The 16535-nt window shown below is 41.1% G+C and overlaps 1 long non-coding RNA gene across 2 annotated transcripts in view; it reads right to left on the reverse strand.

The window, feature by feature from the left end:
* Window positions 1–9406, reverse strand: part of LOC309609336 — a 39290-nt gene extending 29884 nt beyond the window's left edge. The window contains exons 1-2 of one of the 2 annotated variants that reach the window (XR_014233381.1): window positions 8051–9406; window positions 1124–6699 (exon numbers count right to left, since the gene is read on the reverse strand). This is a non-coding gene — a long non-coding RNA (uncharacterized lncRNA). Of the gene's footprint in view, window positions 1–1123 lie in introns of both variants that reach the window. The other variant, XR_014233380.1, reaches the window with a different exon arrangement.
* Between the last annotated feature and the right edge of the window lie 7129 nt (window positions 9407–16535).

A 16535-nucleotide genomic window follows, 5' to 3' on the forward strand; every position in this document is an offset into this window, starting at 1 on the left:
GATCTCTGTGATTGCCATGCAGAGGTGAACTGAGGAAGGTAAAGGATGAAACAGGGAGAACAGGAAGAGATTACTGCAGGCGTTCAAGGATAGATACTTTTTTTGAGTTCCTACTATGTTTCAGACATTGTAAGTGCTTTCCATGCATGATCTTCTTTAATATTCACAACAATTCTATAATGTAATTATTATCTTCATTTTTCAGATAAGAAACTAGAGGCTCAAAAGTTTAAATATCTTATCCAAGGCCACTCAACCGAAGTGGCAGAAGTAAGGTTTAATTTCAAAGTCTATACTGTTAAGTGCTTTTCTAGCCCTGGCATATCTTTTTTTTTTTTTCCTGTCTAGGACTGAAGGCTTTAATTAAAACAACAATGACAAAAACTAGAGATTTTCACCATGTGCTTCCTATTTTTACTCCCTGTTCTTACAACAGAAATATAACAAATCTTTAAAAAAATAAAGAGTGTTTATGGATTAAGAAAGCAACTGACTCTATTAATATTTCTTTACCCATGTATTGTGATATTCAGAAAAACTCAGATTACAGTGAATTTACTTGGCGATCTTTGTGTTTTTACTCTTGACCTTTCTATTCTAAAGGAAGTGTGTAGCCCTGGCATATCTTCATGGCCTGCTAGAGTGTTCCTCATGGATATCCCCCAGACACTTTAAAACTGTCAGGCCTAAAACCAGAAGTTCACTGTCTCATCCCCCAAACCTTTCCTCTTGGTTCCTCAGCTATATTAATGACATCACCAACAACTCAATAACCTAGACTAAAAACTTAGTGTCTTCTTAACTCTGTCTTGACAGGTGTTTTTCTTCATTAATCTGCATCAGATCTGTTGCATCATTTGATCCATTTTTACTCTGTTATCTATTTGATTTCTATGCCTGTCGTCATTGCCTTGGTTTGAGCCAATTCAGCTATTCCAGTTGCTTCTTCTTCATTTCCTGATTCCAGCCAATCTCTACGCTCTCCAGTTTATTTTCCTCTAGACTCTAGGTTTAATTCCTATCTTAAACCCAGGTTACATTATCCCTGTTCTTAAAAATCATTCTGTGGTCCGCCTTACCTCCAGAATCAAGTTCATGAACTTTAATGTGGCAATCAACTTACCAGTATTGAGTCGTTCATTTGTTGGCAGCAGATCACTTGTTATTGTAGCACTGGACTTATTTGTTTTCGCAGCTGATAACTTTTACCACATACAACCAGTCATGTGAAAAGGAAAGTTAGGAACACGCAGTCCAGCTGATTCCGGATTGAACTATTTAGAAGTCCAGCATGAACCGAGCTAACTAATCAGTGGGTGAGAGGCAGCATTCAAGGGCCAATAAGGTGTTTCCATAGCCTCCTGGTAGAACCTGTTGACTCAACAGCTCTGGGAAGTCACCCAGCTGGATACATTTTTGTTGGACTGACTTGCATGGAAGGGACACAGGAGACACCTGAGTTCTAAGACAGATTAAAGTCTAAACTAGCCACAGGCCCTCTTAACCTCTTAATGGCATTCCAGAGGGCAAAGGCAGCCAGTTCTTAGGGATAGGAATCAGTTCATTTAAGAAGCAAATGGAAATTTCTGGACAGAAGGAAATGCCCCTTCAGTGTGAGATTTATCCTAACCCTACATTGTGTTGTTTACAGGAAATAGGTCCCTGTGAATGAAGCACGGAATAAACAGAAGGGTTAAGAAACAGGAGACTTTGTGGTTATTTTCTGAGTTGAATTTGCAGACCTGTAATTCAGTGATTCAACTCTGGCTGTCAGCACCCAGCAAGCATTCTGTCTTCAAGCATTTGTAGTCACGAGGCAAATATACGCTGAAGCATTTTCTGCCCTACTAAGGATTCCTCAAACATAGGGTAGTTTCTCTAGACAGGTTTTCCTGTCTACTAGATAATCAGACAGAAAATTTAATAAAAATTAATTTTGTTCTATCATTTCTCATTGAAGAAAATAAAATTTTTGAGGCTGTTGCCGTGATGCTGAAGGAGTTAAATGAAATTCGTTTCTGCCAATTTTAAGAACTATGCTAGAAGATGTTCCCTGTTTTGTTTTGTAGAATAAATAACAGTTTTAAAAGATAAGGTAGAATAGCTCCATATTTTCCATATTCAACTTTAAGGTGGGATATAATTTTTAATGTCTGTACTAGAAGTGAATTATGATATTCCACCATATTTTAAGCATAATATAAAATTTTAGCTGACAACTGTGTATTGTACAAACAATACTATAACAACAACAGAAATCAAGCAAGAAAAAAAGGGAAAGGAAGCAAAGGAAACATATCTCTAATCTTGCCATTCTAAAAACCAGCTGCTTTAATGTTTCCTTCCAATTACTGTCAATATGTTATCTAATTTTCATATAGTTACAACCTTAGCATGGACGTGACTTTACAATCAGGTTTTTGCTTCTAATGTTACATAAGCCTTTTTTCCCAGTCACTTTGCATTTTGAAACCCTAATGAGCTTTTATACTAGAATTTCTGGCAAGTAATGGGTTTCTTCAGAAAGGTTTGTCCAGGATTGTATAGAATTTCCCACGGATTTAGTATGTGCCCAACAGCAGACACCAAGAGAATGCTTCAGAAAATATTCCCTAGAATAAAATGTTTTCCTCGGAAGAGACCCGGAGGGAAGGTGACGTGAAAGGAAGGGAGGATGGGACCTCCTCACGAGCCCATAAGTCACAGTTCACTGTCAGAAAGCTGCAGAAGTCACATCCCGGCGAGGGGTCCAGTTCTACATCTGTGTTTGTATCTACAACACAGAAAATTAAGATGGGCTAAAGGGAACCAGGGAGATGTCTCTCCCTCAGTGTTTCTCACTTGGCACACAAGGTGACCTTCAGGAGCTTCTGTTCTGTCCTTTCCACTTGACCAATGTGTTCTGGGACTTAATGTGCTAATATTCCTAAGCCTTTTTAATTACGAGATGATCATACTTGTCATCATCTGCCTCAGCCATGGATTACCAAATGTCCTTGATCAGTGAGGCTTGCACAAATATGGATTTTACCCCAGACTCACCTGGTTTCTGAAAAATAAATATGGCTAATAACAATGTACTGGTACTCACAGATGAGGTGACACACTCCTTATCTGGCCCTCCCTAAAGCGGGGATGAAATGGCTAAGTGACAAGATACTGGGTCGTTGCATAGCCGATAAGCTGAATGTGCCAACCCTTACACACGCTAACCACAGCTGGGCCAGGTCTGTTTCCTCGTTCATTCATTCATTCACAGGACAGGTATTGCTTGAGTGTCTACTTTGGTGGTGGCATGCTAGGGGCTGGGCTATTTGCATGAACAAAGAAGGCAGAGTCTCAAAGAGCCTTCAGCCTGGTGGAGAACACAGACATGATCTAAAAATCTCATGGTAAATGCAACATTAAATCTGTGATGTGTACGAGGAAGGGAGGGTGCAAGGGGGCTGAGGGTGCAGATGGCGGGGGGCAGTGACCTGGTCACGGGAGGCATCTCCAGGAAGGGAGGACTGACCCATGCTTGGAAAGAACATTAATACAATTGACCAATGTTTACCAAGTGGTTCCTATGTAAAAGGTCCAGATTTTAGTGCTTTATATGGATTTGTGTGTGTGTGTGTGTGTGTGTGTGTGTGTGTGTGTTATGGACTCATGTGAACATATAGGTGAGAAAACTCTGGCTTGGAGACAATAATTTGTTTAGGATCATCCAGCTGTGAGTAGAAGAATGGGGATTGGAACTCAGTTTGGTTGCAAAGTCTGGAGTCCTAACCACTCGGCTATACTGTCTTCCGTCTTGCTTGAAATAAGAGTCAAGCAGGTGGAGAGAATGGCGGGAAGGGGTGCCAGACAGGTGGAACAGCATGTGTGGGGCACAGAGGTGGAAGTGGAGAGAGGCGGGGTGGCTGTGTGTGCAGGCTGGGGAGAGCGCCAGGCGAGGCCGGGAGGGGAGCAGGGACAGGCTGCGGCCCCGGGGAGGCATGTCAGGTTCTGGCCCTGCCCGACAGGAAGCCACCGGAGGGCTCCAGGCAGGGGTGGACGTGATCAGACTTGCGTTTTGGAAAAGTCACCCTAGCTGTAGTATAGAGGTTAGATGGGGGCAAAGGCGGATTTGGGGAGACAAATTAAAAGCTTTCAGTGGTGGTGAGGGGTTTGAGAGCAATCGAGGTGCTGAGATAAGTTCTAAGTTTCCGACTTTGGCAATTCGGTGGACACAGATGCCGTGTGTTGAGAAGGGAAGAGTGGGAGGTGATGTGGCTTGGAGGAAAAACCATGCATTTGACTCGGGCCAGTTGAGTTTGAGGTGCCTTCCTGAACCCAGGTGGAGGTGTCTAGTAGATCATATTATATATAGATCAGGAGCTCAGGAAGAGGTTAGGGCGGGAGATAGAAATGTGTGAGTCACCCCAGGGAGAGGTGCTAATTGTGTCCATCGGAATGGGCGAGACGGTCTAGGGAGAGAGGCTTTGTGTTTTCACTATCCCCTTCATGCTTTCTTCTTTCCAACTTGCCTTTGGCTGTATGCACCCTTCTCCTTGCTACTTCACCCCCCCATCTGCAAACCTGATTCGTTTGCCTCCTTGCCCAGCACTCCTTCCCTCCTCATGTGCGTCTTCATTCTCCATCCATCTTCTAGAGTCTCCTTCCTTCTGTCCACTCGCTCACTTTCTGCTGATGAGTGCTGACTTTTCTGTTCTCATCCTCACTGAAGTTTCTTTTTCAAAGGCAGCCAGTGACCCACCCGCCCACCCCAAGCACTAGATCCTGTGGCTCATCCCAACTCAGTCTATACCTCCTGGCTTCTCCTTAGCATCTGACTCTTGATACCTCCCCTTTTCAACATTCTCCTGCTTTGCGTTCCCTGGCGCTGCATTATCTCTTTTCTCTTTTCTCCTGTCGTCTTCACGAGCTTCTCTTTCTATTTCTACCCCATCAACGTACATATTCCCCAGGAATGTTTACTTCCTCTCCCTTCTATACATGCTACCTCAGCTATCTTGTTCAATTCCATGGCCTTCTCAGTCACCCCCTTGGGGATAGTACCAAAACGTATCTTTCTGGCCAGCACCTAAATACCGCAGACCCAACTGTCCAGCTGTGGGCTAAACGCCTCTTCTCTACATCCCGCTAGCATTCCAAACTCAGCATGGCCCATATCAAACATGTCCTGTTCCTTTCAAACAATTCAATGTCCTACACTGTTTACTTTAGCTGAGTCCCTCTTTTTTTTCATTCTCTTTACCCCTCTTTAGTGCTACCATATTCAGAGCCCTATTATCTCTTGACTGGGACCTTTGCCTTCATTTCTCAACTAGTTTTTCTTCCTCATTTCTTCGTGTTCTGAATGAATCCTATGCGTTTGCACTAAATGAATCATGTATTCAACCCAGGTCCTATCTCCTTAGCCCCAAATCTTTAATAATCCTCTCTTGCCACTGAAATAAGTACACCCCCATTAGCCTAGTTTTAAAGACCCTCTTCACTTGGTCCCAAGGTAGCCTCCCACCTTTATCTCCTGCTTCCACCTGACACATACGGTCTGAGCCAACTATGTCAACCTCTTCTCCAGGCTGCATGACACTCAGAGGCAGACCTCTGTGCCTCAGAATCCTTGTATCACCTACGCTGCCCACCTGGAACATAGTAGGTGCTCACTAAAGGTCTGGCATGCGCATGCAAAAGTATTTGCTGGTTCCTACAGATGTCTGGTGCTTCCCAGACCCTTGCCTTTGCTCCTGGTGAGCTACCTACATGGAAGGACCTCCTCTCTTTGTCTTAAGAAGTAAGGTGATATATGAAATAGTGCCATTAAAAATTGTGTACTGGGAATTCCCTGGTGGTCCAGTGGTCAGGACTCTGTGCTTCCACTGCAGGGGCCATGGGTTCGATCCCTGGTTGGGGGACCAAGATCACACATGGCACGGCCAAAAAATATTGTGCATTATATATATACATTTGTTATTATTTTACCCATTTATTTAAAATCTACTCAACCTTCGGAACTCATTTCCAGCACCACTTTCTTCATGAAACCATTACTTATCCCCCTAAGAACCATCCTTTTTCTGAACCCTCAAGATACCTCTCTTCCCTTTGCTTAAAAAAATTTTTTTTTAAAGTACCAGAGTGGGATGCAGGGATATTTCAAAGGAGATATGGTCCCTAGTCTGATATCTTTGTTGTGTTTGATCATTAGGTATGCTTTTGTTATAAAACCTTTGATTCTAAACAGTAATTTGAAGACTCATCTCCCCCATCGCCAGCCCGCCACAATCCCGTCCCAGCCATCACTCACTCGACTGAGCTCAGAGTTTGGTCCCCTGAGGCACCTAACACACCACCTTGCCCGCAGTAGGTTCTTACTATTTGTGGGCCTGAATTAGGTGAAGGGATGTGTATGGCTGCCAATATCTTCCATCTTAAGTGAAAAGTGAGTCAAAGATGGGGAGCTGTGCTTATGTTGCTTCAGTGGCCAGAAGGAAAGCAACAATGCCCTTCTCACAAGTCCAGCAGAAGGAGCAATGGAACCATGTGCGCCACCAGGAGTAGCTGCCTCTACCACTTAATTTGGGGGATAAATGAAATGAGGCCATTATGAAGGTGGAAACATCAATATTACGCAAACACAGGCATGTTTCTTGTGGAGTTAATCTCTGTGTGATCTTTCATTCCCAGCCTTCTGACTCTGCTGGATTCCATCTGCCAACAAAGCGCAGGGCAGGCACTTCAGACATATCACTGTCTTGTCTCTATCACAGGGGCCGGGAAGTGAGTTCCATAAAATTATACTTTGTGTTCAGAATCCTGTATTTGTGATTTGAAGTTGGTCTACACCTCAGTCAGTTAATGGAGAGGGCTATAATTCTCCAATCTTCCTAATTATCCCCATGGATATAAAATGTTGAGGACCTTGTAAGATCTTTCTTTCTAGGACATGATTCATCCCTTCCCCTTTTTTCAAAATAAACTGAGAGATGGCCAAAATCTTAGGATGAAAAAATAACTCTGATGAAAGAGTTCTGGACAGCTCTCCCAAAGCAGCCAGTGAATTACGGGAAAAACATTTATAGGGCAAAACCACAGGGCATGGAGGCAGGGTCTAATTCGGTCCTCAATAAGTCCATTGTTTCTATCTTGGGAATTTTATTTTTCCATGGAAGTTCTTTCAAAGGGCTAAAGCACTCAGAGAACCACTTCAGTTCTATACGGGGTCCCAGAGAATGATTTGGACAGTAAGTAAGAGGAGAGCTTTTTGCTTGTGAAGGGAACTGAGGCAGGCATTTCCAGGGGCTGATCTGCGGGCAGGTGGACCCTAGCAGGAGGTTACTCCTAGATGCAGTTGGGATTCACGTGAGAGCCAGGAGATCCAAGAATGAGGACCATCAACTCCAAGTGGGAAGCAAGTTACTTTATTTCTTTGTCCCCAGGATAGTCATTTGTAAAATGGGCACAAACATTCCTGGGCCCAACCTACTTCACAAAGTTGTTATATTGATCAAATCAGAAATGGGGGGGGGGGGAGAAAAGCTAAAGTTTTTATCAAAGCATTTGGAGATGCTGAACTTGTTAGAGAAGTAAAACACGTTCGCAGGCTTTCATTTCATTTTTGAAAGAAGCAATATGATTTTCTGTTTACTAAGCAGCCCCCCTCCCCCGCCCCCGCCAAATTAATGAGAGACCTTCAAAATGATCTGAGCCCTTAGGGCAGAATGAATGTGAACACAGAACTGACAGCCTGTCTTCTTCTGTGAATTGCGAGTGGTGGTAAAAAGAGGCCCAGTTCCAAGATGTTGGTCTTGGGTTTGAAGTCTTTGCCTAAATACGATTATGCAATATTTTGGGGAGTCAGTTCCAAGATCGCTCGGATTGCTTATAAGACATTTTGTTTATTAAATAATTTTCTGAAATTTACCAGGTTTTCGTGACTCACGGATTCGTGCAAATGTACGTATGACATTTAGAATTATAGAATGAGGTGGGGGAGATCATCTAATTCACCCTGTGTTTTACAGAAAAGGACGCTGGGAGCCAGGAAGACTAAACGACTTGCCTGAGGCTGTATGCTGTGTCCATGGAAAAGCTGGGGCTGGAACCCAAACCTCCCAGCTTCCCAGCTCAGTGTTCTTTCTTTCGAAGACATTTTCCATGAATATTCTGGCCATATACCCTACTTTCATGGTCAACGCTAAATCCCTGGAAGAAAACAAGAATGATTTTTTCCCCTGTGATTTCAAAATAAGAGAAACATTTTGTAACCGTAATACATTGTGGTTTTTTTTTTTTAACATCTTTATTGGAGTATAATTGCTTTACAATGGTGGGTTAGTTTCTGCTTTATCATTATGTTTTTAAGAATGTACAATTCTCTGTAGAATTTATAGGTCATAAAGTGCTTTCAAATACATTTAATCTTTATAACAATTCAGGTGAAGATTGTTATTAACACCAGATATGGAAGTGGCTCAGTCAAGGTTTCCAAAAATCAAAATTGGGACTCAAGAAAGGTTTGGGTTTTCAATTCTATTCTTGGAGGGTTTTTTTTATGCTACATGAAAGTTGCTACCTGTGTGTTTTTAAGTACAAGTGACCATTAGTCATGGGGACAAGAGTCCCCAGGCACCCCCCACTTGGTTTGGTTCCAAGCTGAAGCTAGGCTCTGCCTCAGTGTATCTTACAATGTTGACACCTACACCACTGTGACATGCCAAGCCATAGTGGATTGAATTTTCCAGTTCATCAACCAACAAAAGCTCACTTACTTCAGAAAGGCCTGGCTGAATTCACACTAGTAGCGGTAATAATAATAATAATAAAAACAGTTGACATTTATCAAATACTTATTGTTTCTAGGTGCTTTACAAGTACTGACTGATTTGATTTTCCCAGCAAGCCTATGACCATTGTATCTCAGTTTTACAGATGAGCCACAGAGAGGTTAAGTACGCTTCTCCTGGTAACACAGCTAGTAAATGGCAGGTAAGTAAAATCTGTATTTTTGTTTTTCTTATTAAAAATGTGTAGTATTTTCATATAATAACCCTAGCTGTTCAATTCTTTGTCTTTGGGCAAAGATCCTTCCCTCACTGAAGCTCAGTTTCTCAGCTCCAAAACGATTGTGTTGAACTAGCAGTTCTTAAGAGTTCATTCTAGTACTATTGTCCCCTCACCTGCTACCATATGCTCTGTGAACCTAGGCTGTCCCATCATACCTTATTCTACCTTTTCCTGCTCCACCTTACCCTATTTCCAGAGATAAACAAAAGTCACATATCATTATCATTTTTATTTATATATAATAAGCATTAAACGTACGAGCTTTCCAAACATTTTAACTTAGGAAAAACAGGGAAATAATGACCACTCTTTCTCTCCTCCCTCCCCCTTTATTTCTTAAAATATTCATTTGAGCAAACCCTTTACTCAGAGGTAATGCAAAATCCTCCACGAAGGAATATAGTCCCAAATCGCACAGCTCTTTCCTTTGTGCCAACAACTGTATACAGACAATACTAGTTTAAAACGAACATGAGGGCAACCTGAAATGGGGAAACAGGAAGGTGACATCACCAAATAAACCTCCAGGCTTGTATACAAGCCTCTGCAGAACAGATAAGGCTTGCCGCTTGCGTGATGCTGCTGGGGTGTGTTCTGGGTGCCCTGTATTATTTGAATTTAAAGTCTTTTTCAACATCAGCTACTGTGGGGCCACCCTCCTTGCCGCCCCTGAAGTGTGAGGTCCCCCCAAAATTCCATCTCTCATTTGAGATGCCCAACTGTGAGTTCAATGGTAAACTTGATGCAACTTGGAAGTGAATCATCACAAATGATAACTTCCTCCACTTAGAATCAATGAGTTTTCAAAAACAATTAAAGATGTTGAAAATTGTACCTTTTTATATGTGAAAGGATTTTATGAGGTGCCTTTACCAAGCCTTGAAATACATCCAAGTATTGGGGCAAAAGAGAAGTTCAAACCATATAGAGCGGATTGATGCTGAAAGAAATAGCAATAATTGTTTACGTGTCTATTTGACCTTCCAACCAGAAAGGGCTTAAATTCCTGCCTGAGTTGCATTTTCTTCCTTATGAATTAAGCATTAAAATATGCCCACTTCATCATTTTCCTCACACACCTAGCTCTTCCTTTATTATGCCTTGTTTCCACTTGCCTGTAGACAGAGCTCCCCATATTTTGCTTCTGACTCTAAATAACCACGATCACTCATGATGAGAGAGCATTGGTTAACGAGATGGCTGTGAGATGTTGAGAAATTTCTGTTTGGCTTGTAAAGCCATGACTGTCTCTTTTATAATGGAGCTTTTATCTTCTGACAGAGAGCTTGGAGCTCACAAGCTCAGAGTTTTTGTTAGTAGTTGACGGTGACTATTCAAGGATTGAGTTCTCCCGTCATGGAGAGCTGGGTTGAAGATGGGGACTCGGGTGGACGTTTCTCTCTGCTGCTCTGTGTGTCCCACAAGGCTTTTACAGAGCAGGGTAGTAAACTATCTCCTGGAGGAGAGAAAGTTTTATCCTTATACCATATCATGCACCTATCGCTGTGGCCAGTGTGCAAGGCTGATACACACCTCACTACCAACGTGAACATAATTTTCTTCCTTCATTTCATATGGGATTTTTGTGACTCAGAACTGGCTTGTCAAATAGGAAGGTGTGTGTGTGTTGAGTTTGACACAGGCCGTTTTCTCTAGCTACAGGAGAGCTTTCTAAATGAGGGTCATCATGACGTTAACCTGCGTTCTAGTTCAATCAGTAACCCAGAGGCCAAGGTAATTACTTGGTGTAGTGTCACTACTTGACTTTTCTGCTTCACTGTATTTACAGTTAGAGAAAAACACATCCCGCAATGCAATACCAACGTGCTTTCTATCAAGGATGTAGCACAAATGTAAACAAAGTGTCCTTTTAAGTCAATACTTGCTGGGAAAAGCACAGGGTGTTCTTGGTATTATTATGCTATGTAACGCTTCACAAACTAATAAAAACATTGAACTTGCTACATATTTATATACAAGTACTATGAAGCATAACAGGAAAAAAGGAGGCCTACATTTTAATAAAATCAAACTCATACATGCTCTGATAGGCAAAACATTTTGTACTTACATAGATCACGGATGAGGTCTTCTGTCCAGTTTTTCATGGGGAAAAAGCAGCTTTAAATATTTTGTTGGAAAATAAAGTTGTGTCTTTTTTTTGATTTCCTTCAGATGAAACTGAATAGATGAATAATGTATATGTCTTCTGCCAATTAAAAAAAAGTCCTGTGATTTGTACAGCTGTGACTGAGAGAAGTCAATTGACACTTGAAGGCAAAGGGAGATGGAAAATGAAAGAATAAATGAATGGAAAATTCCACAACTCAGAATCCCAATGCTTTCTCAAGGACAAAACTGTTACTTGAGAAGGCTCTGTTGAATTTTTGGCATTCTTGCAGTATCTCACTTTGAAGATGGAATGTAAACCATGGTTTTCAGCCAGTATCACTGTTCTCTGAAATAGACTCAGTTAGATTTGCAGGGACTCTTCGGTAATACCAATTTCCCTAAATTTAACCAAATAATTAATGCTTCAAAAGCTTTGGGCATTCATGATCTCTCTTAATGGAAAGATCAGCCTCATCTTTGGGACTTCTGTGGTAAATTCCCTTTCCATGGGACTTTTAGTGTTAACCCAGAAAGAGATACACTCATTCACAAAGACTTTGAGGAGAATTTTGGCTACTTGTATAGTCTACTGCTAATCTTATGGAGTATTGTTAAAAGTACATTTGCCATAGAAGTCATGAGAACTGCCAACAGGTGGGCTTGGAAAAAGCCAGACAGGTGCTGGGTGCTGGTGATAAAGATATATTCCTCTGGTCTATCATTATGGCAGAACATTCATTAAAACTTAATCTTGTCTTACCTGTATATTTATTTTAAAAAAATAGAGGGAAGATTTTTTTTGGGGGGGAGTGTTTGCTTTAAAAATAAAATATTCACTCAAACCTCTGGAATTTGAGTTTCTCTTCTTGTGTTTGTGTCAATAGATAACATATATTGAAAGTTATGCTTAAACATTAGTTGTTTGTCGCCTTATTCTCAACTAATTAGAGATTTGTGTCTGATGCAAAAAGGTTGGTTTTAGGACACTTAAAAAATTCCTTAGCATAAATAGCATGAATATAAATAGCAGCATATATAGTAAATATACAGAATAATCAATTAATAGAGACTTAGTACTCTTTCAGAATTTAGAAATATTTCTTACTGGCTTATCACTGAGATTTTCAATGCCTGCTTTAAATTATAAATTTGAGTTCGCTTTAATGTTTTCCAATATAGAAAGGATTCTGAAAAAAGGGTTGGTATTCAAAACATACTTGGTCATTGCCAGAAGAACCTGATGAATTATACCAGTGTTTTCACTTAGGGCTGGATTATATGCCAGGAATGCTGTATAAAGGATTGCTCCACTGGCATGGGCCATCCTGTAGATATTTCAGGCCACGTTCTTCCTTTAGGGTTGCACTAGGTACCACAGCATAGGCTGTGAGTAGAGCATTAAAGTGAGGCTTCAGGGTGTAAGGTGTTTTCCTGTAAGAATGGTTGAGAAAGGTTTTCTTGTAAAGTTGTCTCTTTTTGAAATTTAGACTTCTAACAAGATGCAATCCAATTATTTCCCTTTTATCTAACAAGGCATTCTATAACTCATGGAATGAAACGTGCTTAATAATAGAGAATATATAGTCTTTGAGAAATTTGAACCAACAAGGAAAACACACTATTGATAGTTTTCAGTAACATTGCTGTTGTATTAGTGAGAAGTGACTTCTTTTGGTGAGAAGTCACAGAAAGTGATGTAAAAAAATAGTGATTTATTAAAATGATTCTGAAGACCCTCAGAGGCCCTAAGCAAGAGTTGCACAGGGAGGCCTTGGGAAGGGGAGGCACCGTGGAAATTTATAGAGATCATGTCAAATGACTCAGCTCCATGGACACCAGATTAACCCCAGATTCCCAACTCTTGGGAGAAAGAGTCTTATTAGGCCAGTGCGGGTCAGGGTCCACCTCGGATCAATGAGCTGAGGTTTGAGGGGCAGGACTACACAGCACAGACCTGGCTTCTAGGAGCCTGCCAGCACCATGGGCAGGGCCCCGAGACGGCCAGTGCGTGTGACTTACAGTAGCTGGGCAGCCACCATGAGAGGCACTGAATTCAGAAATTTTAGCTTTCAACTTCAACTTGGAATGTTTTGAGTGTATATATATATATATGTGTGTGTGTGTGTATATATATATAGAGAGAAAGAGAGAGTAAAAAATCAGGTGGTTTCTTACACACTCTGTAGCTATGATTAGCATAGTTGCAGGGAGAAATTATTGCAACACCAGGTAATTAGTTTTGAGAAACATCATTTTCACTCTCTTGTCAGACTCTTCACAAGGTCACTGGAATAGAAGTGTGATAAATGGGAAACAGCATATAACGGATATTTTGTGAGTAAACATACACGTTAAAACACTATATGTGACATCAAAATCCAGATATGCGTATGCTTCACCTGTGGGTACTTAAGAGTCCTTGTGTGGGAGGGGGGGAGATGCAAGAGGGAAGAGATATGGGAACATATGTATATGTGTAACTGATTCACTTTGTTATAAATCAGAAACTAACCCACCATTGTAAAGCAATTATACTCCAATAAAGATGTTGAGTCCTTGTTAATTCATTCTGTGATTTGATTCACCTTTCTTGATGTTCTGTTTGTGTCAGTCTCTGTATTAATCATCAGGAACTCAACAATAGACTTGTCATAGTTCTGGTTCCCAAAAAGTTTACAGTCTAGAAGGCCATTCACTTCAGTGGGTTCAAGGTGCAGTTTAAGGTAAGTTGAGCACACTGTGGGAGTATGTTTCAGAGATCAACACAGAAGTAGGAGTCTGGGTTCTGGGGAAGGCTTCCTGGAAGGTTAAGCAGAAAAAAAGTGGGAAACTGAAGGGATGTGGAGTTGATAGAGAGAACAGACAGAAGGCAATGAAAGAACATTTCAGCCAGAAACGTTCAAAATCCCAGAGACGATAGAGGGCATTTCATTTGAAGAGCTGCAATTAGAACAGTATGCATTATGGAGAATAAGGTGGGAAGATCCTGTGAAGTGAGAAAGATAAGCAGAGGTCAGATAATGAAAGGTATCGTGAGTTACACTAAGGACTTTCTTTTGAGGCCAATGATATAGCATTGATGGCTATATCAGTTAGGATTCTTCTGGTTGCAAGTAATAGAATGTCTAACCCAAAGTACACTAAGGACTTTCTTTTGAGGCCAATGAGGTCTGATTAAAGTGTTTTAAATGGGGGATACATGATAATACTTTTGAACTAGGAAAATTACTGTGGAGGCTGGACCAGAGCAGGTAAGACTGGAGGTGGGGAAGCTAATTAGGAGAATAACAGGAACGCAAGAGAGAGAACAGTGGGCTGATCCAAAGTGGTGCTAGTGGCGATGGAATGAAGCGGATGAAAATGAGAGATCAATACGATGTGTTGTTTAAGCAGCTCATGCAGCTCAATAACAAAAAAACAAGCAACCCAAGCAAAAAATGGGAAGAAGACCTAAATAGACATTTTTCCAAAGAAGACATACAGATGGCCAACAGGCACATGAAAAGATACTCAGCATCGCTAATTATTAGAGAAATGCAAATCAAAACTACAATGAGGTATCACCTCACTCTGTTCAGAATGACCATCATCAAAAAAATCTACAAACAATAAAGCCTGGAGAGGGTGTGGAGAAAAGGGAACCCTCCTACACTTGGTGGGAATGTGAATTGGTGCAGCCACTATGGAGGAACAGTATGGAGGTTACTTAAAAAACTAAAAATAGATTTGCCATATGATCTTGCAGTCCCATTCCTGAGCATGTATTTGGAGAAAACTCTAATTCAAAAAGACACATGCACCCCAGTGTTCATAGCAGCACTATATTTACAATAGCCAGGACATGGAAGCAACCTAAGTGTCCATCAATGGATGAATGGATAAAGAAGAATGTGTGTGTGTGTGTGTGTGTGTGTGTGTGTGTAACGGAATATTACTCAGCCATAAAAAGAATGAAATAATGCCATTTTCAGTGACATGGATGGACCTAGAGATTATCATACTAAGTGAAGTAAGCCAGATAGAGAAAGACAAATATATATCTCTTATATGTGGAATCTAAAAATATGATACAAATGAACTTATTTACAAAACAGAAACAGACTCACAGACATAGAAAACAAACTTATGGTTGCCAAAGGGGAATGGGGGGGAGGGATAAATTGGGGGTATAGGATTATTAGATACACACTACCCTATGTAAAATAGATAAACAACAAGGATTTACTGTATAGCACAGGGAACTATATTCAATATCTTGTAATAAACTATAATGGAAAAGAATAAAAAAAGACTATAGATAATATACATATGTATGTGTAACCGAATCATTTTGCTGTACACCTGAAACTAACACAATATTGTAAATAAACTATACTTCAATAAAAAAAAAATTTAGATGAGAAACAGGGAGTGGTGAGTAAAGATGGGGGCGAGGACCAGGCTTCTGGCGTGGACAACCCGGTGGACCACAGGGTCAGTCACTGAGATGGGGAATGGCAGGACAGGGTAGAAATAGTGAGTTCTGTTTATGGCATGGTGTGCTTTAAATGCTCATGTTATAGCAAGTAGAGGTGTCCAATAGTTGTTACAGGTCTGGTAATCAGGAAAAGGATGTGGGATGGAGATTTAGATTAGGGAGTCAGGAGAGTAGATAGGAGTGCCCTGAGAGAGGTGTTAGAAGGAGCTGTTGTTTCTCTCCCTCTTGATGGGACCCCGAAAGTGTGATGCTATAAAGATATAAGGTTTTCATAGTCTCTTTAGGGGAAGGGTGTTGGGAGTTCTGATATTGGCACCTTTGAGAATTATCCCTGGTGTGACTGAAGCAAACCTAAAATGGCCAGGGAACCCTCCCTTTTGCAAGGCAAATTTCTGGTGATGCAGAGGCGAAGAAGAGATTTTTCTTTCCTGACAGAGTACTGTGTGTGCTCAGATGAATTATTAAGAGTGAAAAAAAATCTCTAGTGCATGCTCTCCATTAATATGCATGGAACCTTGACTGATGATCTGGACAAACTGCTTCTCCCACAAGGGCTGGAGAAGACATCGTTGGAATGCTGATCAGGTGGCTAATGTGGGCCATTGTCCTGTGCTACCTCGTAGGCTCCCTGATGAGATTATATTTTATCTTCATCCCTGAAGACTCAGATCCTTGACCCGGGGCCTACCAAGTGGCAGGTGCTCAGTAAATATCCTATTGATTGTATCGAGGTTCTTTAACAGAACACCCTCATATTCTAGGGATTCCCTCTTGTGCTGTCCAATCACTTCTGATTTCTCAGCGTGTAGGGAGGTTGTCCAAGAGTGTGGATGGAGATAAGGTCCAGATCCTTTTTGTGAAGCTCATATTTTTCTGGTATGGAGTGCTTGGA

This window comes from Balaenoptera borealis, assembly GCF_965194805.1.
Source record: "Balaenoptera borealis genome assembly, chromosome: 13".
Lineage (NCBI taxonomy): Eukaryota > Metazoa > Chordata > Mammalia > Artiodactyla > Balaenopteridae > Balaenoptera > Balaenoptera borealis.